At 36.1% G+C, this 27,724-nt stretch overlaps 1 protein-coding gene across 1 annotated transcript in view; it reads left to right on the forward strand.

Annotated features, from left to right (window-relative positions):
* Positions 1-27,724, forward strand: part of DPYD (dihydropyrimidine dehydrogenase) — a 922,445-nt gene that overhangs the window by 748,166 nt on the left and 146,555 nt on the right.

Below are 27,724 nucleotides of genomic sequence, written 5' to 3' on the forward strand. Positions count from 1 at the left end.
TCCTTGTGGAATCAAACTGGGTGGCACTTATTAAGTTTCTATTATGAGTTGAAAACAACCCTGAGGTTCATTTCCTGTCCTTTTAAGAACTTATAAACCCTCTATTTTTTAAACATATTTGTGCACCTGTATGTTTCTAAAATAAATGGGATCAGGTACCAAAATGCATACTGTGCTACTGGATAAAAACCAAATACATGAGGAAACCTGGGTGAAAGCAAAATCTTGACTGGAAAATAAAAGAAGCTGAAGGTAAGGCCAATACAAAATCTCTGCTGTATGGTACTGTAAGGATTAACAAAAGTGACTCTGAACTTCCTGGTAGCCAAAGCAAGGAAATCACAGTTTTTCAAAATATACAAATAAATTAGTTGTGTACTTTCTTGTGATATAAAGCTGAAGGAGATTTTTTCATTGTTTTCATAAAAGGATACTCTGAGATGTAGTGATCATACTCTTATTGCTGCTGCTGCTAAGTCACTTCAGTCGTGTCCAACTCTGTGCAACCCCATAGACGGCAGCCCACCAGGCTCCCCCGTCCCTGGGATTCTCCAGGCAAGAACACTGGAGTGGGTTGCCATTTCCTTCTCCAATGCATGAAGTGAAAAATGAAAGTGAAGTCGCTCAGTCGTGTCCGACTCTTAGCGATTCCATGGACTTCAGCCCACAACGCTCCTCCGTCCATGGGATTTTCCAGGCAAGAGTACTGGAGTGGGTTGCCATTGCCTTCTCCATACTCTTATTAACCCTCTACAAATAACTTAGAAATCACTTTATTTTTTATTAATTATATACTTGCTTTTTACATTATAGTCTTGTTCAGTGTAGATGCAGTACAGTGCCTTCACATTTTATAGTATAAGCATTACTCTCAGGGGCCAGATATGCAGGTTTCAGTGATGTGATGTGAACCAGAGGTAAAATTTTTCACATGGCAAGTAGGCTGTGACTTCTGAGGTAATATTCCTTTAATATGGCTTCTTACTACCTAGCATTGATGGTAATTGGGGAGCAGAGTGTTTGGCATCACTTATATTCTCTGGCAAAAATGTGAAGTGTAAAATAATGTGCTGCCAATTTGACAATTGGAATTAACATCCCATTATGAAATATAAAGTGAAAACAATGTATATCAAAATGTTAATGGAGGCAGACTTCTGCTTCTAAGAAGATGGAGTAGATGTAATTTTTCCTATGCTTCTGAATTTTATATATAAAATTAACATAAAGAGACTCTGAAATGTGAGGAGAAGGCAGTCTGGCTAGGAATCTCAGGACCCAAGGCACAACAGAGTGGACAGTTTCCTGGGTTTTCTTTTTGCCTCATATATCCAGACTTGGATCCAAAGAAGCCAGCAACAGAAAAACAACAACAGGGGTGGACCAAAAAAAAAAAAAAAAATATATATATATATATATATACATACACATACACACCCTTTGTAGCTAGAGAACCAAGAAAGGGCAACCTAGCAGACAGAAAACTTTTAGACCATGACTGCTCTACTCCAGCCAAATACTAGCGCTAAAACCTGCAGTGCCAAACCTGTCCACACAAACAAAGTACAAGCATGAGTCTTAGACTTAGTCTCAGAGGCTGTAGCAAGGCACCTAGCATTGCCCGTGGGCAGTAGTGATCCCCCACATGTTGGAGATATGGTCTTCCATCCCACTGACAGTGATGAGGTATCCCTTCTCCTCCCCTTTGTCAGAGGAAGTCTAATGAGGAATCAGGACTCTTATCACCACCCAGTGGTAACAAGGCCACTCTGTCCCTCCCACCGCAGTGGGGAGCCAGATCTCCTATCCTATCCTGGCAGTAACATGGAGAATGTCCTTCAGAGTCAATGGAGGTCAAGTAGGGTACCTGGGCAGTAAGGAGGCAGCAACCTCCCCCTCCCCTGCCAGAATGGTATCCAGAAAAGCCAGCTAAAACTGGTTTCAATAAGATGAAGAATCTCTAAACATAGTACTCAAAATGTCAGTGTTTTGATTGAAAATCACTCACCATACCAAGACCCAGGAAGATCTCAAGGTGAATGGTAAAAGACAATTAATAGATGCCAGTACCAAGCTAACAGAGATTTAGAGTGATCTGATGAAGATTTTGAAATCAGTCATCATAAAATTTCTCTAATATGGTGATTACAAACTTGCCTGAAACAAATGGAAAATATGGAAGGTCTCAAAAAATAGATGATATAAAGTACTTCAATACTGAAAAAATGAAAACTTCAGTACTGAAAAATACAATAGCAAATACAAAAGTCAATTGACAGGCTCAACAGAAGAATGGGGAGGACAGAGAAATAATCAGTGAAATGGAATATAGAGAAGTAGAAATTAACCAATCTGAAAAATAGAAAAAAGACTGAAAGGGAAAAAATGGGCAGAGTATCAAGGAACTGCGGAAGTACAGCAAAAGATCTAATATTCATGTTATCAGAATGCCAGAGGAGAGATCAAGGAAAGAGGGGATGAAAAGGAAATAACATCTGAAAACTTATCAATTTTTGCAAGAGACATAAACTTACAAGATTCAAGAAGTTGAATGAATCCCAAATTTGAGAGGCATAAAGAAATCTATACCAAAACATATCATCATCATACTTCTGAAAACTAAAGACAAGCAACCCCTTGAAAACAAGAAAACCATGACATTTTACTTATAAGGAACAAAAAATTCTAATGACAATAGATTTCTCATCAGAAACCATGAAGTTCAGAAAGTGGGACAAAAGTTTTCAGTTGTTGAAAGAAAAGATCAACCCAGAATCCTATTTCCTTCAAGAAAGAAAGATAAAACATTCTTAACTCAAGAAATACCAAGAATTTATTTCCAGAAAGCATAACTAAAAGAATGACGGAAGAAGTCCCTTAAGAAAAAGAAAAATTATGAAAGAAGGTACTTTGGGGCATCAGAAAGGAAGAAAGAATACAGAGCAGATATACAGATGTGTAAATACAATGCACATACGTGAATATAGAAAGTGCTGTGTGTCCTCATGAAAACATGTGATGAAAGAATCACTCAAATTGCAGTTTCTGCTTAGGCTCATCTGGGACTGAAAAGCAAAGAATCATTCAAACTTCCTGAAGAAAATGAAGCCTATTGTATAGTATTTATGAATGCAGACAAGAACTACAAGAACCAATGGGGCAGTTCTCTACCCAGAGAGGGCAGAGACCTTTTCCACCTCTCTTTTGTGAGCCATGTGATTTTTCCCAAAAGGAATCTATAGTTCCGTCTGTTCCTCTTTAAGACTTATTCCTCATTTCTGCCTCCTCTGAACTGCCTAGCACATGCTCATCATGGGCCATTTTACATAGTGGTCTTTCAGTTCCACTTTTTACATGAAATACTTTACCAGCTGAGTATCTATCTCTTGGCTTAGATTTTCAAGAGGAAATCTGCTTGGCTTAATGTATCTTTTCATGCCAAGCATCATCATAAAACACTAGTCACCTGATGTATTGGCTGGTGTATAGCAGAAACACATTAAACATTTGTTGAATGAATTTTTTAAGTGAGTGTGCTTGAGTTGTGAATTTTTTTACCAGATTGTAAAGAGGGGACGAGAGGGTCAACATGGTATTAAAAAGTGGCCGCCAAAGTGTTCCTTCAGCTTAGGCTCGGAGACTTTCCAGCTATGTAAAATATTGACTCCAAGTTGATGTTGTTAGAAATGTAAATTTCCACACATAGTCTCTTACTGGTGTAAAATTGCAGGTTATGTATCAATTATGTGTCATTATGGACATCACCAGATGGTCAGCACTGAAATCAGATTGATTATATTCTTTGCAGCCAAAGATGGAGAAGCTCTATATAGGCAGCAAAAACAAGACTGGGAGCTGACTGTGGCTCAGATCATGAACTCCTTATTGGCAAATTCAGACTTATTATTAAGGAAAGTAGGGAAAACCACTAGACCATTCAGATATGACCTAAGTCAAATCCCTAACAACTATACAGTGGAAGTGAGAAATAGATTTAAGGGACTAGATCTCATAGGCAGAATGCCTGATGAAGTATGGACGGAGGTTCATGACATTATACAGGAGACAGGCAACAAGACCATCCCCAAAAAAAGAAATTCATGAAAGCAAAATGGCTGTCTGAGAAGACCTTACAAATAGCTGTGAAAAGAGAAGCAAAAAGCAAAGGAAAAAAGATATACCCATTTGAATGCAGAGTTCCAGAGAATAGCAATGAGAGATAAGAAAGCCTTCCTCAGTGATCAGTTTAAAGAAATAGAGGAAAACAACAGAATAAGAAAGACTAGAGATCTCTTTAAGAAAATTAGAGATACCAAAGGAACATTTCATGCATATGTGGGATCAATAAAGGACAGAAATGGTATGGACCTAACAGAAGCAGAAGATATTAGAGGTGGCAAGAATACACAGAAGAACTGTACAAAAAAGATCTTCACGACCTGGATAATCATGATGGTGTGATCACTCACCTAGAGCCAGACATCCTGGAATGTGAAGTCAAGTGGGCCTTAAAAAGCATCACTACGAACAAAGCTAGTGGAGGTGATGGAATTCCCGTTGACCTATTTCAAATCCTAAAAGATGATGCTGTGAAAGTGCTGTACTCAATATGCCAGCAAATTTGGAAAACTCAACAGTGGCCACAGGACTGGAAAAGGTCAGTTTTCATTCCAATCCCTAAGAAAGGCAATGCCAAAGAATGCTCAAACTATTGCACAATTGCACTCATCTCACATGCTAGCAAAGTAGTCCTCGAAATTACTTACATAGCATGCTGCTATACCTTCTAGATATAATGCTGTCTTTTGATCTGAATTATCTAGTGTAATGTGTAATAAAAATCACTACTCACACGCAGGTAAAGTAATGCTTAAAATTCCCCAAGCCAGTCTTCAGCAATATGTGAACCGTGAACTTCCAGATGTTCAAGCTGGTTTTAGAAAAAGCAAAGCAAACAGAGATCAAATTGCCAACATCCGCTGGATCATGGAAAAAGCAAGAGAGTTCCAGAAAAACATTTATTTCTGCTTTATTGACCATGCCAAAGCCTTTGACTGTGTGGATCACAATAAACTGTGGAAAATTCTGAAAGAGATGGGAATACCAGACCACCTGACCTACCTCTTGAAAAATTTGAATGCAGGTCAGGAAGCAACAGTTAAAACTGGACATGGAACAACAGACTGGTTCCAAATAGGAAAAGGAGTACGTCAAGGCTATATATTGTCACCCTGCTTTTTTAACTTATATGCAGAGTACATCATGAGAAATGCTGGGCTTGAGGAAGCACAAGCTGGAATCAAATTGCCGGGAGAAATATCAATAACCTCAGATAGGCAGATGACACCACCCTTATTATAGAAAGTGAAGAAGAACTAAAGAGCCTTTTGATGAAAGTGAAAGAGGAGAGCAAAAAAAGTTGGCTTAAAGCTCAACATTCAGAAAACTAAGATCATGGCATCTTGTCACATCACTTCATGGCAAATAGATGGGGAAACAGTGGAAACAGTGTCAGACTTTATTTTATAGGGTTCCAAAATCACTGCAGATGGTGTCTGCAGCCATGAAATTAAAAGATGTTTACTTCTTGGAAGAAAAGTTATGACCAACCTAGACAGCATATTAAAAAGCAGAGACATTACTTTGCCAATAAGGTCCATCTAGTCAAGGCTATGGTGTTTCCTGTGGTCATATATGGATGTGAGAGTTGGACTTTAAAGAAAGCTGAGCGCTGAAGAATTGATGCTTTTGAACTGTGGTGTTGGAGAAGACTCTCGAGAGACCCTTGGACTGCAAGGAGATCCAACCAGTCCATCCTAAAGGAAATCAGTCCTGAATATTCATTGGAAGGACTGATGTTGAAGCTGAAACTCCAGTACTTTGGCCACCTGATGAAAGGACCTGACTCATTTGAAAAGACTCTGTTATTGGGAAAGATTGAAGGTGAGGGGCGAAGGGGACAACAGAGGATGAGCTAGTTAGATGGCATCACTGACTCAATGGACACGAGTTTGAGTAAGCTCCAGGAGTTGGTGATGGACCGGGAGGCCTGGCGTGCTGCAGTCCATGGGTCACAAATAGTCAGGCATGACTGAGCGACTGAACTGAACTGATCTGTCATTAGTTTAAGTCACGTTTTTATTCAGCCAGAAAATATTTTTAAACCAATTTTACCTAAAGTGAGAACTAAAATCAGTATTAAGATATATTTAGGACAGTTATGAGTGGGAAAATCCTTGAATTTACAATTTTGACTTGGCATTTGAGTGGGGTGGAAAAGGTATAATATTTCTATATCTCTTCCATTGTAGCTAAATTTTACCCTGTTCTACTTCTTAGACCTGGGTTAATCTAACCTTTCATTTGCTATAGTTCTGGGCTGCTGAATATTATTAGAGAAATTCAGGTAACTCTGCCAATTGAATTTTCTCCAAATTCACAATGCTTAATGTCAGCAGGGCCTTGGGTGATTGTAAGCATCAGTTTTTATTCATCTTAAAAAAAAAATTCCCATTAAATTCCCTCCGGCAAGTTTTGTACACTTCAAGGCCCTAAATCCCTCCATCATCACCCTCCCATTTTCTATTGCCATTTCTTCCCTGGCTCTTACTGCCTACTTCATCCTCTTCTCTGGTTCTATAATATTTCCCTTGAAAAGCTCATCCACTTATATATCTTAAGGTGGACTTCTATGAAATCTATTTTTCTAACTATTTCTACTCAAATGTAAAGTGTGTACTGACAAGACACATTTTTTACAAGACACCGTCATACAAATGACATGTATTTAAATAGCATGATGGTGCTGATACACTGGAGTATAGAAAGAGAAGTAATAGGTACAGAATTGTGATTAAATTAAATTTAATGTCTAAACATTTGATTCTAATATTCTTGATACACATATATAAACTACATAGATAGGTGAATTCACTGCTGGAATAAAAAATTATACTCAAAGTAGCAATTTCAAATTCAGTTTTAAATGCATTCAATAACCATGACCTTCTATGTGCCTTTAGAAAAAGTACTGACATTTCAAAAATATAATGTTAAAATTTATTTCCTTGGTTTGATAAGTGTGACAGAACATGAATTTCTTGTTAATCAGTACACATCACAGAGAAGCATTCATTTATTAATTCAATAAATATTTATTGAGAATCTACATGCCTACATTCCTGTTCTAGGAATTTGGAATACATACTTCTGTGAGTAGAACAAGAAAAAGTTCATTACCTCATGTGGCTTACATTCTAGAGAGGACAAAGATATGATAAATATGGAACATAAGTATATTATCTGGTATGTAAGATGATACCTGATGTGAAAAAAGAGAGGCTTCACTGCAAAGGAAACACTTATATAAACAACTGAAGGTGGGGAATCAGGGGAAATTTTTATTGAATAAAAATGCACGATACTGGATGCTTGGGGCTGGTGCACTGGGACGACCCAGAGGGATGGTGTGGGGAGGGAGGAGGGAGGAGGGTTCAGGATGGGGAACACATGTGTACCTGCGGTGGATTCATTTTGATGTTTGGCAAAACTAATACAATTATGTAAAGTTTAAAAATAAAATAAAATTAATTTAAAAATTAAAAAAAAATTTAGGTTGTAGCATTACTTGCTTAAATTTTTGCTAATTGAGAGTTTAACTGAAATATAAAAAATCACAAAATATTTTAGACCACCTTGCAGTTTATAAATGGAAATTCTTTTAGGGTTTCAGAATTCATTTTAATAGGCAATTTTTTGCTTTTCAAAGTCTGTTTACATTTTTAGGAATGTATCATTGGTAAAAAGCCTTCCTGCAATGCAGAAGACCTGGGTCAGGAAGATGCCCTGGAGAAGGGAATGGCAACCAACTCCAGTATTCTTGCCTGGAGAATTCCATGGACAGAGGAGCCTTGCGGGCTCCATGGGGGTCACAAAAAGTTGGACACGACTGAGCGACTTTCACTTTCACCATTTCTCATTGGTAGTTTATTTCTGTTATCTTATTTTGCTACTTGCTTTGACAAATATTTTAACATTTTAGTGGGAAAATATCCAGTTTATTGTTGTTCAGTTGCTAAGTCATGTCTGACTTTTTGTGACCCTATGGGTAACCCTACTTTAAAAATGCTTCAGTTAATGTTGAATAGAAAAACTAAGCAGTTAGCTAGAGAGTAATTTCAATATTCCAGAGCATTTCCCTGAAACAATTTTGGAGTAAAAGTGACTATTAGAACAGAACAAGATGTAACACATTGGCCAAGAAATAAGGTTCAAAACTGATTATGGGTCTGTATTCTTGGGTAACTGCTCTTATTAGTCAGTCAAGTCAACTAACTTAATTCATTTGTGAACCCCAGTGTCTTGAAATCTTATTTTTCATGTTTTTTGATAGGCTATCATTAGTTTTAATATGCAAGTTAGATCTATAAAAATTCTAAATGAATATTATTAGTAAATTTCAGATACTGAGTGCTGAAATTTATAAATATCCCTTTGCTAAATTACATTCTCAAACTCTTCGTAAACTCTTGCAGTCTTAAATCTTTTGAAGGGCTATTCTGAAAAAAAGAAGTTTGCTTCTGCATGTCCATGAGTTATTTAGAAAAGGGATAGTAAATAAACAATTTGAATAATTTCCCTTTAAACCAGTTTGAAATGACTATGTTAATAAATTAACCCTGGCTATTTTTTTTTACTTTTAGTTTAAATCATTTGTCCCAGACTTAGCCTTCAGAATTCTATATCCCCTTCATCTGACTTAAGTGTTAGTCTAAAATTTCTATTAATAAAAAGCTACTTAGGAATTTCTATTACAACCGAAACCCAGACTAAGTCAGTTGTTTTTAGTGATAAGTTTCATCACAAAATGTTCACTCTCCTCTATTGTATATATATAGAGAATATAAGTACTATACTACCTTTTTCCCCACTGAATTACTTTGATTTTCTATAATTTAATTTAATGATACTGCCATTACAATTCAATCTTCTAAGGACTTTTATTCAGGACATCAGAAATTATAGGAAGCCATCAGTTCATTCATGTACAATTATGACCTGTGCCTTCATTGAGATTGTATGGGAATTTTTTTTTAATCCATTTCTTTTGTGTGGGTTTGTCACTGAAATTAATAGGAAATCCTGAAATACAACAGAAACAGGGAATGTAGTGGGCATTTGCTGTGAGTCATGGTCAAATGACAGACACTCACTAGAGTTATATAACCAAATCAATTTTTAACAATAATCAGCTACTCTGATGGAGCTAGTTCCAGCTAAATGGAATTTTTTAATGTGATCAAGAGATGTATTATTTTATTGAAACTAGAGAAAAAGAAGTAATTGAAGCAGCACGATGACACTATTTCCACGTGAATGCAGATGCGTAGCTGACATTCTCTCTTGGTCATAATGCACAGGAAGACTTCAGTGCTTCAACTATTTAAGTTGGGGTTTTTGGATAGTAAAAATTTTGCCTACTGTATTCTAAATTCTTGTTGGGTAAGTGAAAAATATGTTTTTTCAATTATTTTGTATTTTTTATTTCATCATCGTTCACTTTGAAGTCAGGCTATGATACCTGAAGGTAGAATAGTTGATACCATTCAAAGTTATTTTAAATGGCATCAGAACTATTTCACATAGCTAGTTAAAATACATATATTAATAGTTTTCTTTCCACTATGCAATTTCTTGTTTCCTAGCTTTAATGAGTGTTTCATTTACAATGTTAAGAACAATATGCAAGTAGTTATTTGAAAAGAAACCCTGTATTCTTAGGATAATATATAAGGAAAATATGCTCTTAGTATCCATTCAATGAAACTCAAATTATTGTCAATTATTACATTATTTTTAAATTACTTTAATAGATGGTTTCTTTAATGGAAGAGGTTTTAGTTTTTGAAAAGCATCTTGATTCCAGGGCAGCAATGTTGTTTATAAGCAAATAGAGGAAATTAAATGGAAGCCTGCTAGGCTTTTGAATTATTATACACTCACCACTTGATAGATTAATATCTACATTCAAAAGAAATTAATTGAAATTAAATCTAATCTTTTTGAATGATAGTTTTACTATAAGAAAAAATAACTATATCACACAGTGACTATTTTATGTGAGAAAATAACCATGAATTAGCTAAGATGTTTGTAGATATAGCCATATGAAATTTCTGATCTTGTGTGAAATTCTTCGACTAAATTTTTTCCTGACTCTGTCCAGATCCTTTATATTGTTTGTTCCTTTTAGCTTTGTATGCAGAGCTATGGTTAACTACTAGTTTCACTTCTTCATGAAAGAATCTTCATAAGTTTGACAAAAAATTTTAAACTACTATTTACCTTTTTATTCTTCAGTTAAAAAAAAAATCCCAGTATTTTAGATATTCTTTTTCACATACTATTTTTCAAACATTGTGTTTTCTATGTTGGTTTTCTCTGAATCTTTCCAGTTTATCAGTTTATTATTTGAAATGAATTGTGATTGAATGTAACTAATTTTTAAGTAATCATTTCATAACTTATCCACTCAAATGACTATTAAAAATAGTTACTTGGGAGCTAAGGTATTTTCAATTCCATCAGTAACTACTCTTCATACTTTGAGAATGGATCTCATTTCCTATAACAAAGCTAAGGAGAGCCAAGTTGAGTGAACAAAGTTGGTTGTTGAACTGAGTTACATATACAAAATCACAAGTCTCTTTTTCTTTCAGTCCATAAACTGACTTTAATAAACAAGTCCAAAAAGGTGTAACAAAATTATTCTGAGGAGTGCCAACATCCACCAAAGTGATTATTTTGAAGAACCCAACCTAATTTAGATGTGCATAATTGTGTATTTGTTTAAAAAATCCACCTTAATATTTTAGAAACTCATTTTGGTACTAAGTTAGGGTTCAGAATTCAGACTGAATAGAGAGTTAGAAAGCATTGCTGCTGCTGCTTAGTAATCACAACTATGTCTCCCATTTAGAAATTTAAAAAATCAATGATAAGTTTAAGGTGTTTGAGAAGTTATAAAGGAAACTTCAGAATCTCTCTCCAGATCAAGCAACTCCTAATTCACAATTCAGAAACCAGGCTAAGGCCAGATGACCTATGTCTAAACTAGGAGCATGATCAAATTCAGCATTGAGATACAAGATTATGATCAGTTCCACTAAGTAGAAGAATTTTTATCAATTGAATTTGACACAAACATGAAAAAATCTGGATTTTGTCAGAAGTATTCTGTGCAGATATCTATAAATATTTACTGGATTTTGGCATTTTCCTCTTGCACTTACACTCCTTAAAAAAATGTATCTGATAGAAACTGTTTACTTATACGTTAAAAGTTTGCTCAAGGAATGGAAATCACATCATCAATACTCCCACGTAAAATGCTTTTAGGGGAAACTTTTGAATATTTTATTGTAGACTGTTCAACGAATTGTAATTTCAGATAGAGAACCAAATGGATTTTGGTTTTATCTAAGTTTTTAAAAAATCATTCAAAAGCTTGCCTCTCTAAAAATATGTATCTTTGCATCATGTATGTGTTTTATGGCATAAAAGTTACAGTTCAATAGATTTCTAAACAGCTTTTGAGACAGAGACATGAATTTTTACAGATTCTAATTACAAGTTAGAAGTCATCTCACTGTGGGAAATTAAAAATGGATACAATTAGAGAAAATTCCAGTTGAAAGAAGAATGCATTATGGAAAAAGCAATAAAGGCACAAAAAATAGGAAAGTAAAATCACTTCTCAGTAGTTCTTCTATGATTCAACTATAGATCAATAGTGTGTAGTTAATGCATTACCAGGAGAGCATTAATTTGCAATTACGGCAGGTGATCTGATCCACTGTGTTCTGTCCATTGACACAGATGACCTTTTGTTGAAAGAGATTCTATGGTCATTATTTTAAATAGAGCAAAACGCAAGTATTCTGTAGGTGAAAGTAGGTCACTTTCAGTCGTATCTTACACAACACAAAGTGGGAATCTTTGTAGTACAGCCCCAGTAGTCACATAAGGGAGAAGGATGCGCCTGGGCGCATCTGTGTGCAGAATGGATATAATACGCACTGTATGGTGCTGAGCAAAAATGATTCAAGGAGAATCTACAAAGTAAGCATAAAATAAAATAGACCTGTAGTAAACCTCTACACAGGAAGATATGAGAAACTTTGGTACAACTAAATATGTGTTTAGCGATGCTTCATTTTGAAAATGTGAGCTACAGAGCCCAGGAGGTAGAGTCTGATGCCCCAAAAACCACATTGAAAGGAAGTGGATCTCAGCTGTTTAGAAACCTTATTCTAACCATAAACATGTGTCAGGGACCTAAGGGTCTTGTCCAGAATCTGCTACATAGGCAATGATATCAGCCTCAGACTTGCCAGCCAGGCATGGGAGACCTTAGAAACTGCACCTCACTGATAAATGTTTCAACACTAATGAAAATGCATACACTGTGCAGAGTGAAATCCTAGCTCTGCTGTTCACTAGCTACTCCAGTATTCTTGCCTGGGAAATTCCATGGACACAGGAGCCTGGTGGGCTACAGTCCATGGGGTCACAAAAGAGTTGGACACAACTTAGCAACTAAACAACAGCAACAACAATTCTAGCATGTAGGTAGTCTTAGTTCAGGTTGATTGGAACAGAGTCTAAGGGAAAGATCAAGTGCTGATGTTTTGTTGGAAGGTAAAATCTAGGATAGCGAGAGTAAAAGAAAATAGAAGTGAGAAAGAAGATGCCATTTGAATACAAAGTGATGCATTACTGAGTTGGCCACTGCTTCACAAGATGCAAAGACAAGCAGAGAGCAGCTGGCAATGTGGATTGCCTTCAGACACTCTAGATAAAAACCATTGCCTTGAAGGAATTCCCTGGTGGTCCAGTGGTTAGGACTCAGCTATTTCACTGAGGTGGCCTGGATTCAGTCTCTCAGCATAGAACTGAGATCCTGAAAGCTGGTGGCAAAGAAGGAAAAGGAAAAAAAAAAAGAATGAAAGAAACAAATTAAAAAAATCCATGTCCTGGGACTTGGGACAATCTATTTCAGTGAAAATGAAGAAGAAATTTATCTACCATTCCCTTCAGCCTTCTGTTGCCCTTTGGTTAAAGTCCATCCTTCCAGAGAGTTAACTTTCCCATCCTTCTGGGTTTTATCACCTTGCAAAAGCAGACTCCTATGAGCTGTAGTGTGGCCCATGGTGGCACTTCATCCAGGATTCTAATCTCTTCTGCACATCTGGTTATCAAGCCTCTATATTCACAGTGACAGATAATTTATTGCATTACAAGTTATCCAGTTAAAACTATAAGCAAGTTCTGCCTCATATTTCCATGGCTTATACCTGCTTCCATATATCTTTCATCCACTGGCCTTACTTCTTTTCAGACAGAAAAGAAGCATAAGATTTCAGAAAAAAAGAAAAATCTTGTGAACAGTAATAATGAAATATCATATTCATACTGTTCATATCTTTGATTTATAAATGTAAGTGGTATTGTCAGTCAGTAAGTGAATTTTTAGCATAAGATCAATTATAAGTGATGACTTCACTCTCAGAATGAGACACAGAAAGCTAAGAAATTGTGTGATCTCAAGTAAAACTGGCTTGCTGTGAGAGAATTAAATGGGTACCCCAAGACTCCCTGTAACTTGGGGAAATTAATACAGCAGTGACCTAAGCATGCAGAAGTGATCCCACTTCTATTAATAGCTGGAATGCCAGGGGAAGTGCTCTGAAATGCTCTCAATAATATTTTAAAACTGAGTAACTTGCATTCAAAACATAGTCTAAAGGGACTTCCCTCTTGATCCAGTGGTTAAACTCTGCTTCCAGTGCAAATAATGCAGGTTCCATCCCTGGTCAGAGGACTAAGATCACACATGCCGCACAGTGCGGCCAAAGGGGAAAAAATTTTTGAAAAAATGAAATGTATCTGAAGAGCACATGAGACTTGTGTCTTTCTAGAACAGTATCTAAAATAGGCATTGTAGTGATTCAAGAAGGGGTACTCTCATCTTTGCTTCTTTCTCCATTCAGTTTTTGGGTGAGGCAGCAATGATTCATTAATCATCCAAACAGTCAAAGGAAAAGGGGGACAAAGAAACAAATATGCAGATAAAGAAAAGGGAGGAATAAGGTCTTTATGGTCAATTGATTGGGAACTGAATCCAACTTTATATAGGAAAACAGCTTGTCTATAGTAGCTTTCCATTTTTTTCATGGATAGATACATTTTATGAATAAATGATGAGTTAATGAATAAATGCTTAAATCAGTTGAAGTCCCAATTTTGACCAGAGTTGTCTGGGAGGTCATTCTGGCTATTTGGGGTCTTACCCATTCTAATTATATGTAAGATATTTAGTTCCATTTGTGTAACAGTTGACATGCTAGTGACTGCATATTGTGATAACTATCTTAACCAACATCATGTAAGGAAGTGATAATGAAGAGAACATAAGTAGTTTACCAAAGCCTTACTATAATCCACAATAAGAATGTATATACATTTTAACTCTGCAAATCTAATAACAAAACTATTATAATGGCTAGTGCTTACATTGAATTTACTAAGTGTCAGATGCTTTTGTAAGCTAATAGTTATACTAATTCTTCTACTCCTCCAATAATCTTGTGAGATAGTTATTGGTATCATTCCCATTCTATAAACAGAAATATCAAATTATAAGATGATAAGTAGCAAAACTGTAATCTAAACTCACATGATTTGACTTAGCATATCTGATTTTAACCACTATACTTTATTGACATTTTGCCCACTAGGATAACTATATTTTCGAAAGGCAGACAGTAATAAGTGCTAGTGAGGATGTGGGAAAACTGGAGCCCTCGTGTATTGCTTGTGGGAATGTCAAATGGTGCAACTACTTTCAGAAACATTTTGGAAGCTCTTAGAAAGTTAAACATAAATTTACCACACAATCCAGAAGTTTCACTTCTACATATCTATCCAAAATAAATAAAAACATACATCCACAAGAAGACTTATACATATATGGTCATGGCAGCATTGTTCCTTATACCCTCAAATTGGATAAAGTTCAAATTCCCATCAGCTGATGAATGGATAAACAAAATGTGGTATGTCCAATGGCAAAGTATTCACTAATAAAATAGAATGATATCATAACATAGATTGTTTAACATGTGTAAAACATTATACTAAGTGAAGACCAGCAGACAGAAAGTACAGTTCTATTTGTATTATATAATTCTATTTATATGAAAATGATCAAAAGGAGTAAATCTACAAAGACAGAAGACTGATCAGTAGCTGCTGGCAGCTTGGGGAGGAAGTGGGAGAAAGACTGTAAAAGGGTACATGGGAACATTTGGGTGGTAGAAATATCTTTAATTTGGGCTGGCTGGTGGCTCTACAACTCTGTAAACTTACTAGAACTCATTGACTTACACACTTGTATAGATAATTTTTATGGTATTCAGTTCAATTCATTCACTTAGTCGTGTCTGACTCTTTGCGACCCCGTGAACCACAGCATGCCAGGCCTCCCTGTTCATCACCAACTCCTGGAGTCCACCAAAACCCAGACCCATTGAGTCGGTGATGCTATCCAACCATCTCATCCTCTGTCGTCCCCTTCTCCTCCTGCCCTCAATCTTTCCCAGCATCAGGGTCTTTTCAAATGGGTCAGCTCTTTGCATCATGTGGCCAAAGTATTGGAGTTTCAGCTTCAACATCATTCTAATGAACACCCAGGACTGATCTCCTGTAGGATGGACTGGCTGGATCTCCTTGCAGTCCAAGGAACTCTCAAGAGTCTTCTCCAACACCACAGTTCAAAAGCATTAATTCTTTGGCGCTCAGCTTTCTTTATAGTCCAACTCTCACATCCATACCTAAATAATACTATTTTTTTAATGCACATACCTAGAGATGTATTATTGGGCTTCTCAGGTAGCTCAGTGGTAAAGATTCCATCCACCGATGCAGGAGAGGCGGGTTCAATCCCTGGGTTGGGAAGATCCCCTGGAGTAGGAAATGGCAACCCATTCCAGTATTCTTACTTGGGAAATCCCATGGAGAGAGGAGTTGAGTGGGCAGCAGTCTATGGGGTCTCAAAGAATCGGACATGACTTAGGGACTAAACAACAACACAGCAACAAAGAGATAGATTAACATTGTTAAATACTGTATGTAACAGAGTTATTAAATATAAAGGTTTTAAATTTGGATTAATAGTGATTCACAGTGAAAAACCCGGAAGGTAAGCAAGAGGGATATTGAGAACACTTCAGAGTTCTGTTTCTTTAATTTTACTGGTAAATAAGACATGGTACCTTTTAAAGGAATCCATTAATATTTATACTATTATTATTATCTCAAATGTAATCAGATTAAATAAATGTTTATGAACCCTGCCTAATTTAAAAGTAAGCACATTCACAAAAAGAATTATTTCACAAATAATTCTATGCATTAAAGTATTAACATTAGACTATCAATAAACATGATCACACTTGATATAAATGCTTATGTCTGATGCAAGTATTTTAATTTTTAAGGCTATATGTTATGTAGGAAAAGTTAAATAGATAGGGAGAGATTAACTTTGATGGTATCAATAAGTAACATCTGTTGAGAACTTTAGTCATGAAAGTCATGTGACCAAGCAGTGTTAGGTAGTGGTTATAAATAATGCCCATTCATTCTCTGAATAGTTATTTAGTATCTGATAGTACCAAATAGAGTAATAAGAAGCAAACATTTAAGAAAAAAATGCCACAAATAGTGATAGGTGCTCCACAGTGCTCTTAAACTAGAAAATGTGATAGTGACTGGGTGGCTGGTTTGACTGGTTGGAGATCTGGAGAGGTGACATTTAAGAGGAGAATTGAAAGAGAAGACCACCAGCTATGTGAAAATACAGAGAAGAGTATTATAGGTAGGGCAAAAATAAAGGCATGAGTGACAACATAAAAGGCATCTATAGCAGGCGTGAGAAAGAGAGGTAAGCAGGAACCAAGCCATACAGAGCTTGGTCAGGTGTTATATAAGATGTTCCCATTTGCAAAGTGAGATAAGACACTTCTGGTTTTAATCAGTGTTGAAATATGGTCTAATTTATATTGTAAGATAATTATTCTAGTTGTTGTGTAGATAACTGGAGAATGGTCAACAGGGAAAAGTGAATATTCTAATAGTCCAGATGAGAGATTATGATGGATTTAATAACAAAAATCAATAGATATGGAGAGAAATGAAATGATTCACAGTATATATTTAAAGGAGTGCAATAAGCCTTTCTGAGAGATTAGAATTTTGTGGGCAGGAATCAAAAGGAATGAGAAATGACTCCTCAGTTTGGACTATTGGAGAATTAAGTTGTGAGGAGCTGGAAAACTAAGAATGCTTTTCTGGCCATAGTTCAGATGTCCTAGACACCTTAGTGGAGATGTCAGAGAGTTGTGTGTCTCCTTTTCTCTATCCTACTTTCCAGAAATGTACCAAGCCTTCAAACGCATGTATAACCCATAAATGTTTGTCTTCTCTCTCAACTGGGATGTATGCTTGGCAGTATTAGGCACACAGTAGATACACGGATAAGTGCTTGTGGATAGATGCTGAGAATTGAGTGATATTCTATAGATGTCTATATCAGTATATGTCTAGAAATATACAATAAGCATCTAGTGTTGAATAGTTCAGAGGGCAGTTTCAGTTACTCCTTATTATCCATATATATATATATATATATATATATATATATATATCCCAAAGGTGAGATCCAGAAGATTGTGTTAGTGGAAACAATTTAAAGAATAAAATTTGATGCAAATGTATATTTTTTAAAAAATAAATAAAATGTCTAAAGGGGAAAATGTCCAAAGGGGGAAAAAAGCCTAAATTTTTCAGTGTTTAAAAACATTCTCATTCATTTTCTTAGTTCATTTTCTTCAAACATTCAAGAAATATTGCTTCTCTGTTGTGTTTGAGGGGTCAAATTTCCCACACATTTAATGTTTTTATGACTCATGGATCTTTTGAAAACTTTCAGACCAGATTCTCCTGGTCTGAAACATACACATTCCTAGTTAAACACCTCTCTTACCCTGATTCCACCCCATGAAATCAGAGGAAAGAAAAATAGTGATGTTGTTTTTTTGTTTATGCTGATAGACTTGAACCAAGAGTACCTGAAAACTTCTTGGAATTAGAAATTTGGGTCTGCAAATGTAAACCCTCATTATCTCTGAATCAATTATGCTTTGTTTGTAAGACAAAGACAATAATATGTCTAAGGATCAAAATATCAAACCTGTTTCAGATAGCTGGCTTAATCCCACAGTGATAGACATGTCAGATATTATAATATTTAGCATATTTCCTCATGTGGAAAATGATAGGATTTCAGTTGTCATGCTTTAAGGGCATGAGCCATAATCTCATTATCATCTCCCTAAATCAGTCACTACATCCTGGATGTTAACTCCATCCTAATGATACCAGATGCAGTAATATATATGAGGTGAGAGAAAAGTTCCATGACTCATCATTGGGCCTGAAAACAATGATGCAAGCTAAAGACCAATTTAATCACTGGTAAATTCAGCATGAACAACATTGCACATGCCTGGTTTTACTAAATAAAGAATAATGTTGCATATTTATAGGGCCTGATGTCTCTGAAACACACAAAGTAAATGTGAATAATCTAAAGAGAGTTAAAAAAAATAAGCCAGATCTATAGCATTTTAAAGCATTACATAATTAGGGAACATTCCTTATAACAACTTCAGGATGTAAGTAATAGGTGAACTTATAGTGTAACCTTTCATAGGAAAGACTGAAATGTAAAACACATCAAATTCACTGATCTGCATTTAACTTATCTTTTCTTTAATTCATATACATAGTCTAGTTCATATTCAATCATTGATTTAAAACTTACAATGTACTGATATGTGGAGAGGGGATAACAATCAGATTTTAGTTTATGTTGTCAAAGCATAACAGTGGAAATTCATTCGTTTCTTGGTCCTCACATTTTATCTTATATATTCATCTGTGTGTGATATGTCAATCACTTACAACATAGAAGTGATCATTTTAGTCCTGGGGCTCAATGTAGTAACTTGTCTTAGAAATTAATCATCATGGGAACAAAACTCAAAAGGCACTAGTTTCACATCAAGATATACAATTAAGAACTTGAATCGTTATTCTTCCCTCTAATGAGACCCACTGTGTCGTACATACAGCAAAAAAGCCTTCTCGTAAATAGTACTTCATAATTCTCATCTCATTTGGTCCTGACATCTTTTTGAGGAAGGTTCACTGTGATAGATATAAAACAAACAGCATACTCTCAGGAGACTGCAGTCAGAAGTTTTGTTTGATAATAGAATTTGAAAAGAAACCAGATGACTGGTTCATAAATTAGTATCATTGAATGAAAGAATGCATGAGTGAGTGGGTAATTTTTGAGTAATAGGGAAAAATTTTTTTTGAAGAAATGATGTCAAAAAATTGCTCTCTTATGATCAAAATTCAGAATGATCTATAAAACACTCCTGGCTACATCCCAAGCAAATAGAAAAGGTCTTTACTGGGAAGATGCAGCAATTTTGCAGGATACATATTAAAGGAGGGCAAAATGTATCAAATAGCAATATTTCCACAAATCTGTTCAATAGTAAATAAATTTATTTACCGTGAGCTATTTAGAGGAAGTTGATAAAGTTCTTAACTTTACATTTAAATTATAAATTTGAAATAATCAAAGAGAAAGAATTCTTTAAAATGGAAATATTGGTCCTCATCCAAAGAGACACTGGCCTGACCTGGATGTGTGTGTTGCAAAAGTGAAAAAATTAAATTAAAAAACCCAGGCACAGAAAAACACAGAAACTTTTCCCTTAACTTCTCTTGGCTCTATTTTATCTATTCTTCACCAATGGCTAAAATCTAGACTGCTCTATATGAATATTTCAACATATATACATATACATGTGAAAATTAGTATTTTAGAACATTACGTAAATTGGACATGATAAATAAATTACATATGTATCCAGTTGTTATTGTAAGAGACTACTAGAAGGGAAAAATCAAATGACAACTGCTGTCAAGTTTCAGGTATCTAGAGTGGGACTCCCAGATAAGCAATAATCCATATACAGGCCAAGTTTGGCTGTGACAAAATATGTTGATTATCAGGAAGAATGTTAAAGAAGCAGAGCTGCTTCTTTGCATACTAGAAAGGCATTGATATCCCCAAAAAGAGTTAAGTGATAATGCAAAGAAGTTAATGTTTAATGGGGCAGTGAATAGTACAGACTCTAATATAGTAGGAATTAAAATAATATCTTACTGTGGGTTGGTGTGAATTCTGAATTATGATGTATTTGTGTAAGTAGAGGAAGAGAAAATATGTTATTGACAGAAAATGAAAGAGAACTATGCTCATCATTGATTGCTATTACTCTCATATCTTCATCTTATTTCATTCATTTATTCGATGAACAAGTCACATGCCAACCACAAATCTCTATGTGAATGTGCAGTGATGAACAAAACAGCTATAGCACCTATCTTTTGACTGTGTTTCTGGAAGCTGAAGAGTGAGATCCAGGCAATGATACCTGCTATACATGTACTTTAGGTACATGAACTAGATACATGCCATTTTATTCAATACAGTCCTCACAAGAGTTCTATTTTAAATAGGCAGATAGATAAATAGATTCATAATATATGTATATGTGTGTGTTAGTTGTTCAGTCATGTCTGACTCTTTGAGATCCCATGGGCTGTAGCCCCGCTAGGGTCCTCTGTCCATGGGATTCTCCAGGCAAGAATACTGGAGTAGGTTGCCATTCCCTTCTCCAGGGGATCTTCCTGACCCAGGGATCAAACCCGGGTCTCCTGCGCTGCAGACAGACTCCTTACCGTCTGAGCACACACACACAGTTATTTATTTATCCCTGTTTCTTCATGAGTTATTGTAGTGGTTACAACAGAAAAGCAAGAGTACACAGGAATTTTGAGAAAGGGGTCTAGAAGGAGATAGACTCAGGATTTGAACTTTTGTTCTGCTATTTATTAGCTGTATGATCTTAGTCAAGGTCCTTAGCTCTCTGACTCTCTTTTGTTCAGTCACTAAGTCGTGGTCCAGTGCTTTGTGGCCCCCAAGGACTGCAGCACCCCAGGCTCCTCCATGCTCCACTGTCTCTGGGAACTTGCTCAAATTCATGTCTTTTGAGTCAGTGATGCTATACAACCATCTCATTCTCTGCCATCCCCTTCCTCTCCTGCCCTCAATCTTATCCATCATCAGCATCTTTTTCAATGAGTCAGCTCTTTCAGTTTGTGATCTATCCAGTCAGGCACTTCTCATGATTTACTCTGCATATATGTTAAATAAGCAGGATGACAACATACAGCCTTGTCATACTCCTTTCCCAATTTTGAGCCAGTCAGACTCTCTGTTTCCCATCTGTCTATTGAAGAAGACAATAAAATTATTTCATGGTGTTATTGTGATATTTAAATGAACTTTTTTAAAGCACAGTGCTTGAAATGTAATAACTATTAAGTGAATTTCAAAGTGCAGTAAGCCTAAAAGAATTTGGGTAAAGTGTAAGGAAATGATAGTAAAAAAGAACAGACTATTAAATATGTAAAGTACATCAGATTTTTCCATCCTTAAGGATGGTTTTGTTTGGCCTACAAGATTCAGATTTAGGGCAGTCCTTACTGTTTCTATACTTCTTGAGTTCTTTTTATGCCAAAAGACCCTTGGCAGCCAAGAGTGCCCCTTTATACCTCGGCTTCTCTAGATCAGATCAGGTATCCAAGATTCTACCTAAGCATTAAAGGCCCTATGACTTCAATCCAGTGTTCTGTTCTGAGGTCTGCATAAGTACCTGAAGGACCAGAATGTTTAACCAAGCCAAAAGTAACAAAACATTTTAGAGTGTGTTCTAAGAGGATAAGTGAAAATCTCCATCCAATCTAAACACAGGGAAGAAAGCCATCTAATAAGTAAGAAAATCATAGACCTAGATTTCTCCAGGACAGTTTTAATTTATGCTGATTGTCCTGGAGTTTTCATTACTAATTTCCCCGTTTCCCCTCAAGTGTCACAATTTTGATGGTAAATCATATGATCACCTTGGAGTATCCTAAAACCCTCAGCCTAGAATTTCTTGTGGTGTTGGTAATTTTCCCTCAGGTTAATTCTCATATTCCACACATCATAAGATATATGCCATTTTAGTGAGAAATGCAGAAATAAAACTGCTTGTTTGATCGTTTCAGTTATTCATCTGTAACCATATTCCAATGATCCATTTTTGGAACCTGAAAGCCAGGCATTTTGTCTTTAGGTTCTTGTCTTCATTAAATTAATAATAACTAAAAAAAACCAAGCGTACAGTTTATTTCCCTGATTTTTCCACAAAGTCACAAACTTTGTGTGCCTCGTGTTTTCCAGCTGTATTGTAAAGGAATGAAGAATGTCTTTAATGCTCTTTGTCTTTAGGTCTTTAATGTGTAAAAAGAACACAATTTAAAAAAATATAAACCTTTTTGCTTTGCTTTTCCAACCTTCCATCAGTACATACAAGTGCTTTCACTATATTAACTTAGATATTGGCAGGATTTTTTTCTATACCACTTTGTAAGTACTTAGGTCTTCCCTGATAACTCAGTTAGTAAAGAATCTGCCTGGGTCGGAAAGATCCACTGGAGAAGGGATGGGCTTCAGTATTCTTGGGCTTCCTTTGTGGCTCAGCTGGTAAAGAATCCACCTGCAATGCAGGAGACCTGTCTTTGATCCCTGGGTTGGGAAGATGCCCTGGGAAAGTGAAAGGCTACCCACTCCAGTATTCTGGCCTGGAAAATTCCATGGACTATATTCCATGGGGTCACAGTCGGACATGACTGAGAAACTTTCCCTTTCATAAGTACTTACTCTTAATCAGCTGAACTTTGTCTAACTTTCTGTCCCAGACTACATTGGCAACTCAGTCAAGATTCTTGACTCACTGATAACAGTTACAGACCACTCTCACAAATTTGTGTTTTTACCAATAATAGATTAAGCATAAAATCAATTACTGAATTATGAATGCTTTGAGTTCAGAAGGGGACAGTATTATCTAATATGCTAATTTTCACATTAACATTTTTCTCGTTGCAGGCAAATAGTCCATTTTTCTTAGAATGATGAATGTCTCCTTATGTTGTTTAGTATCCACATACCTTTGTTCATCTTCAAGGTCCAGAAAAAAATTTCCATGGGATAATTTGCCCAATAGATGTTTCCTTTCTTGGCTTTATGACTTATTCTCTTTCTGTCATCCAAACCTCATGTGGTATTTTAGTAAATGATATCGTAAGTCAAGTTTTCACAGCTGTGTTGACTCTGTTGAAAAAGAGAGATTGCCTGAAATTAAGGATTTTAGTCATCTGACAGCTATTGTTTAGGTATTTAGTTTGCTTTTCTTGCCCCACTTTGATCATGGGAGGTGCTGAGCTTGCACAGTGCTGCATGAAACCCTTGCACCACCACCTGTGCTGCCGCGGAGTAATTGAAAATTACTGTGGTAACTGATGCTGCACGAAAGCAATAGCCCAGGATGGTGAGAATTTTTTTAGTAGAAAAATCTAGTGCTTCTGAAGCAAAAGTGACCAAGCTTCCTCAAACTGCAGCCATAGTCCCTAACCAAAGAATGGGCTGCATAAGACCCTGATGTACAGAAGACTCCAGGTCTTACCCCAGTCTTTTTAGCCTTGTATTTATGTCTGTAAGGAAGCTGGGTCGTCCACAGTAGTGTCTTTGAAGAGGCAGGACAGAAGTCACCATTCTTTGGCCCTGCATGTTGTGCCCGGTTCACTCATTTTCTCTCTAGCCCCTCATAAAAGGCAAATAGAGGTGCTGTGTCTCTGTATGGTTCTTTTTATTATTATTTCTTCGTTCAGGTCATAATTGAGATCTGAGTTCACCTGGAACTGACTTTGTAATGGACGAGACAAGGAGGGGGACAGAGGCAATCTCACCTGCAGGGCATATCCCTTTGACTAATCAGCTGAGGCTGGTGACTTCCCTGGCGCTCCAGTAAAGACTCTGCACTTTCACTGCAAAGGGCACAGGTTCGATCCCTGGTCAAGGAACTAAGATCCCACATGCCACATGACATGGCATTAAAAAAAAAAAAAAAAGTGGCCTCACATGAGGAATTAATTAGCCCAGACCATCTTCAGTCAAGTTGTGTCATCAACAAAGTATGAGTAATATCAGTTCCACATGCTATTCTAAATAACAGTCAAGTGGGTGACCCATCACCTGTGCTGCCTTTGAGAAAATACTTCAAGAATAGATGAATATATTCTGGTTGGCAAAGGTGGTCTGGATACCAGAATAAAATACCTTGGAAACACTTCATACACTTAGTCTGTATTCAGCTGAATTGTGGGTTACGAAATTCATCAGAAAGAGAATGACTACAGATGGACATTGAAAAATAACCTTTCAAGCTCCATAAAATTCATTCTTGATTGGGAAAAAGGAGGCATTCGGACACTTAGAATTTTTCAGGAAATATATAATTTTAAGGATTAGATAAGAGGATAAATAATGTAATCTACAATGAAATAGATGAATATACAAAACAAAGTGACTCCTATACCTTTAAGATTTATCAATGAGTAGCAGTTAATTGAAAAAATTAATAAGCTTAGCTTCTTATCCATTAGGCTTTTCCTGAGTTGAAACTTTGAAAAAAACAACTTCTGTGGGGCTATTTGTTTGTTGTCCTTTTTGCCCCCTCTCCAATTTGCTACAGTCAGAACGTAGAAAACTGAACTCAAAGCCAGATTTCTTAATAGGATGGCATTTGGACAGCTATTTTACTCAGTGATCCTGTGCAGGTTCATAACAAAGCTGAAATAAGCCCTCTCCTTTTGGGGGAAACAAAATGGTATTCTGTTGAATGCTAGAATTTTATCACTTTGGGAAAAAAAAAAAAAAAAAAGCTGCTTGAGAGACCTAAGAGTATAAAAGCATTTGAAATCTCAGAAGGAGTTTAAATCAATGCATTGCTACAGTTACAGAGCAGATGAAAGAGCCTGCTGTCTCAATTGCCAGGAAACTACTTAGAAACTCTCACTTTGATTTCTTCACATAGTCTGTTACATTACTGCTAAATGCAATATATAGGGACATCACAACTTTGATGTCGTACAGCTCCAACAAATGGAAACTAATGTGATAGAACAACTAAGATTTGTGGTTTTATGTGGATATACAAATACATCCCTGTCTAGCTCCCTATGTACTGTGTGTCTCCAGGGGCTGTCTTTTCACCTATAGCTTTATAAAATTATAATTTTTGGTGTTTTATTCATGAATTCCAGTAAGCAGTGCCATGTTTATGTAGTACCAAAACCTCATAGGGGGATATTGTTATTGTGAATTATTACTTCAATAGTATGTATTGTGTACCAGTTTCAAAAGTACACTGTAATTTTATACATGTTGATCAGTACTGGTCAGAACCCAATTCAGTGAGGAATTACTTGATTCCATGCCTTTGGAAAATCTGGTGTTTTTAATCAGTGGGTGTGGACAGATGGAGTTGGAAACTGCATTTTCAGCCAACAACAATAGAGATCTGTTTTCCAGTTTCAATAGTAAAACTGCAGTAGTCATCTAATTATTAAAATCCTTATACAGATCTGTGGATTTCTGACATTATTCATTAAATAATGAATTTGAAATTATTTTTCAATAATGTGCTTCTTATGAAAATCACAAATATGAGCATATTCAACTACGGAAGACATTACAATTAAGATTTTGGAATTTATAGGAATAAGATAAAAGCAGAGGTCTGAAGACCTGAATCTGACCATTGACTCTATCACCTACTAATCTTTTGAGTTGGAACATAGCATTCAGTGTTTAATTTCCATTTCTTCACGCAACTAAAGATTTAATAGCAGCTTCTCTGTCTTGCTCTTAGAATTGGTACATGGACTAAGTGCTGGTATTAAAAGTCAGTGCCTTAGCTGGAAAACTTCAGACTGGGTGGGAAGACCAACAATGCCTCCAATTGTGTGTTACCATGGACCGTTTAACCTTTCTGGACTCCTAACCTGTGACACAAAGAAATATCTGAATTCCTTTTTGTCTTTGAAAACAATAAAGCACTATGAAAATACTGCAGGTGTTTTACATTGCTTAAACAGATTAACCCTTTATCAAAATGGATTGGTAAAGGGAGATCATAGGGTCACTTTTTTCCTTCTTTTTCTGGGAAATCTTTTAAGAATTCAGTAGATAATCCTTCTCATTCACTGTTTCACTGATGGTTTGTTTAATGGGAATATTCTTGAATTTCCTCCAACCACATAAGACTCTGTTATTAGTATATTTTGGTATGTGTTAAGCATTGCAGCATAATTCCATTTTTACTTAAATGTAATCACTGTCCAGTACTCCTCTTACTAATGAATTTACAGAAACTTTGAGACTACTTTGGACTTAAATTGTAATCGTATATTTTGCAGTGTGGTGGCACACATTTCTGAGACCTGGAGTGTAGTTTGTCCATCTGTGTGGTAATAATGAAAAGGAATCGTTATGATTATGGGTTTATCTGAATTATGTCTAATACTTTAAGATCCCTATTTTAAAAATCTTGTCACATTTCAAAATATCATTTGAAAGTTGTGCTACTCAGCTACACTAAAACCCATGCCAGCCTCACATGTCATACTTCTCTAGAACTCTTCTTTGCCAAATTAGTTGCCTGAGATTAGTATTTTTAATCCAGTTTGAATTCTGTTTGCTAGTTTTCTAGTACGTTGTCTTTTACATTTCAAGGACTTTGGCTTTTTCTTTACAGGCAAAAGTTTCCATTTTGACCTCCACCAAGCCCTTTAACTTCTAGATTACTTGATGAAAACTGTGGAGTTTAATACCAGTCTGTCTAAATAATACTACAATTTCCACAGTAGTTCCACCTTTATGAGGTAATTTCATCCTCACAGTGATGAATAAGATACCATCATCTACTGTTTTCAAATTGGAAGGTGGGAGAGGAGGACTCAAAAAGCTCAAAGACTAGTTTCAGTCACACAGCTACTGAAGGACTTAACTGGGTCTCAGACATGTCTTTTGACAAGACCTAAGCTTTTCCTGAAATTATTGCTTAATGCAAATAAAAAAAAAATCCATGACCTTTTACTGCATTAGACCACAAAAACACAGATTTAAAAAATTATATTCTGCCTAATTCATGCTATGATGATTTATACATGTTATGAAATTTATTTTTGGTGCCAATCTAGCTTACAAACTGCTGGCTACTGGCTCAGAGATTAAAGCGTCTGCCCGCAACATGGGAGACCCAGGTTCAATCCCTGGGTCAGGAAGATCCCCTGGAGAAGGCAATGGCAACCCACTCCAGTACTCTTGCCTGGAGAATCCCATGGAGGGAGGAGCCTGGTAGGCTACCATCCATGGGGTCGCAGAGTTGGACACGACTGAGCAACTTCACTTTCACTTTCACTAGTTTATGTACTTAAATATGTTACCTTTTACTCTCCTATGTGCATAGTATTTAATCTCCATTTTTAAGTGAAGAAAGTTGCACATACTTAGGCAGCTAAGATGTAGTTTAAACCCAATTCTGCCAAACTTCTGCAGGCATATGCTTAA

This window comes from Bos taurus, chromosome 3 (genome assembly GCF_002263795.3).
Source record: "Bos taurus isolate L1 Dominette 01449 registration number 42190680 breed Hereford chromosome 3, ARS-UCD2.0, whole genome shotgun sequence".
NCBI lineage: Eukaryota > Metazoa > Chordata > Mammalia > Artiodactyla > Bovidae > Bos > Bos taurus.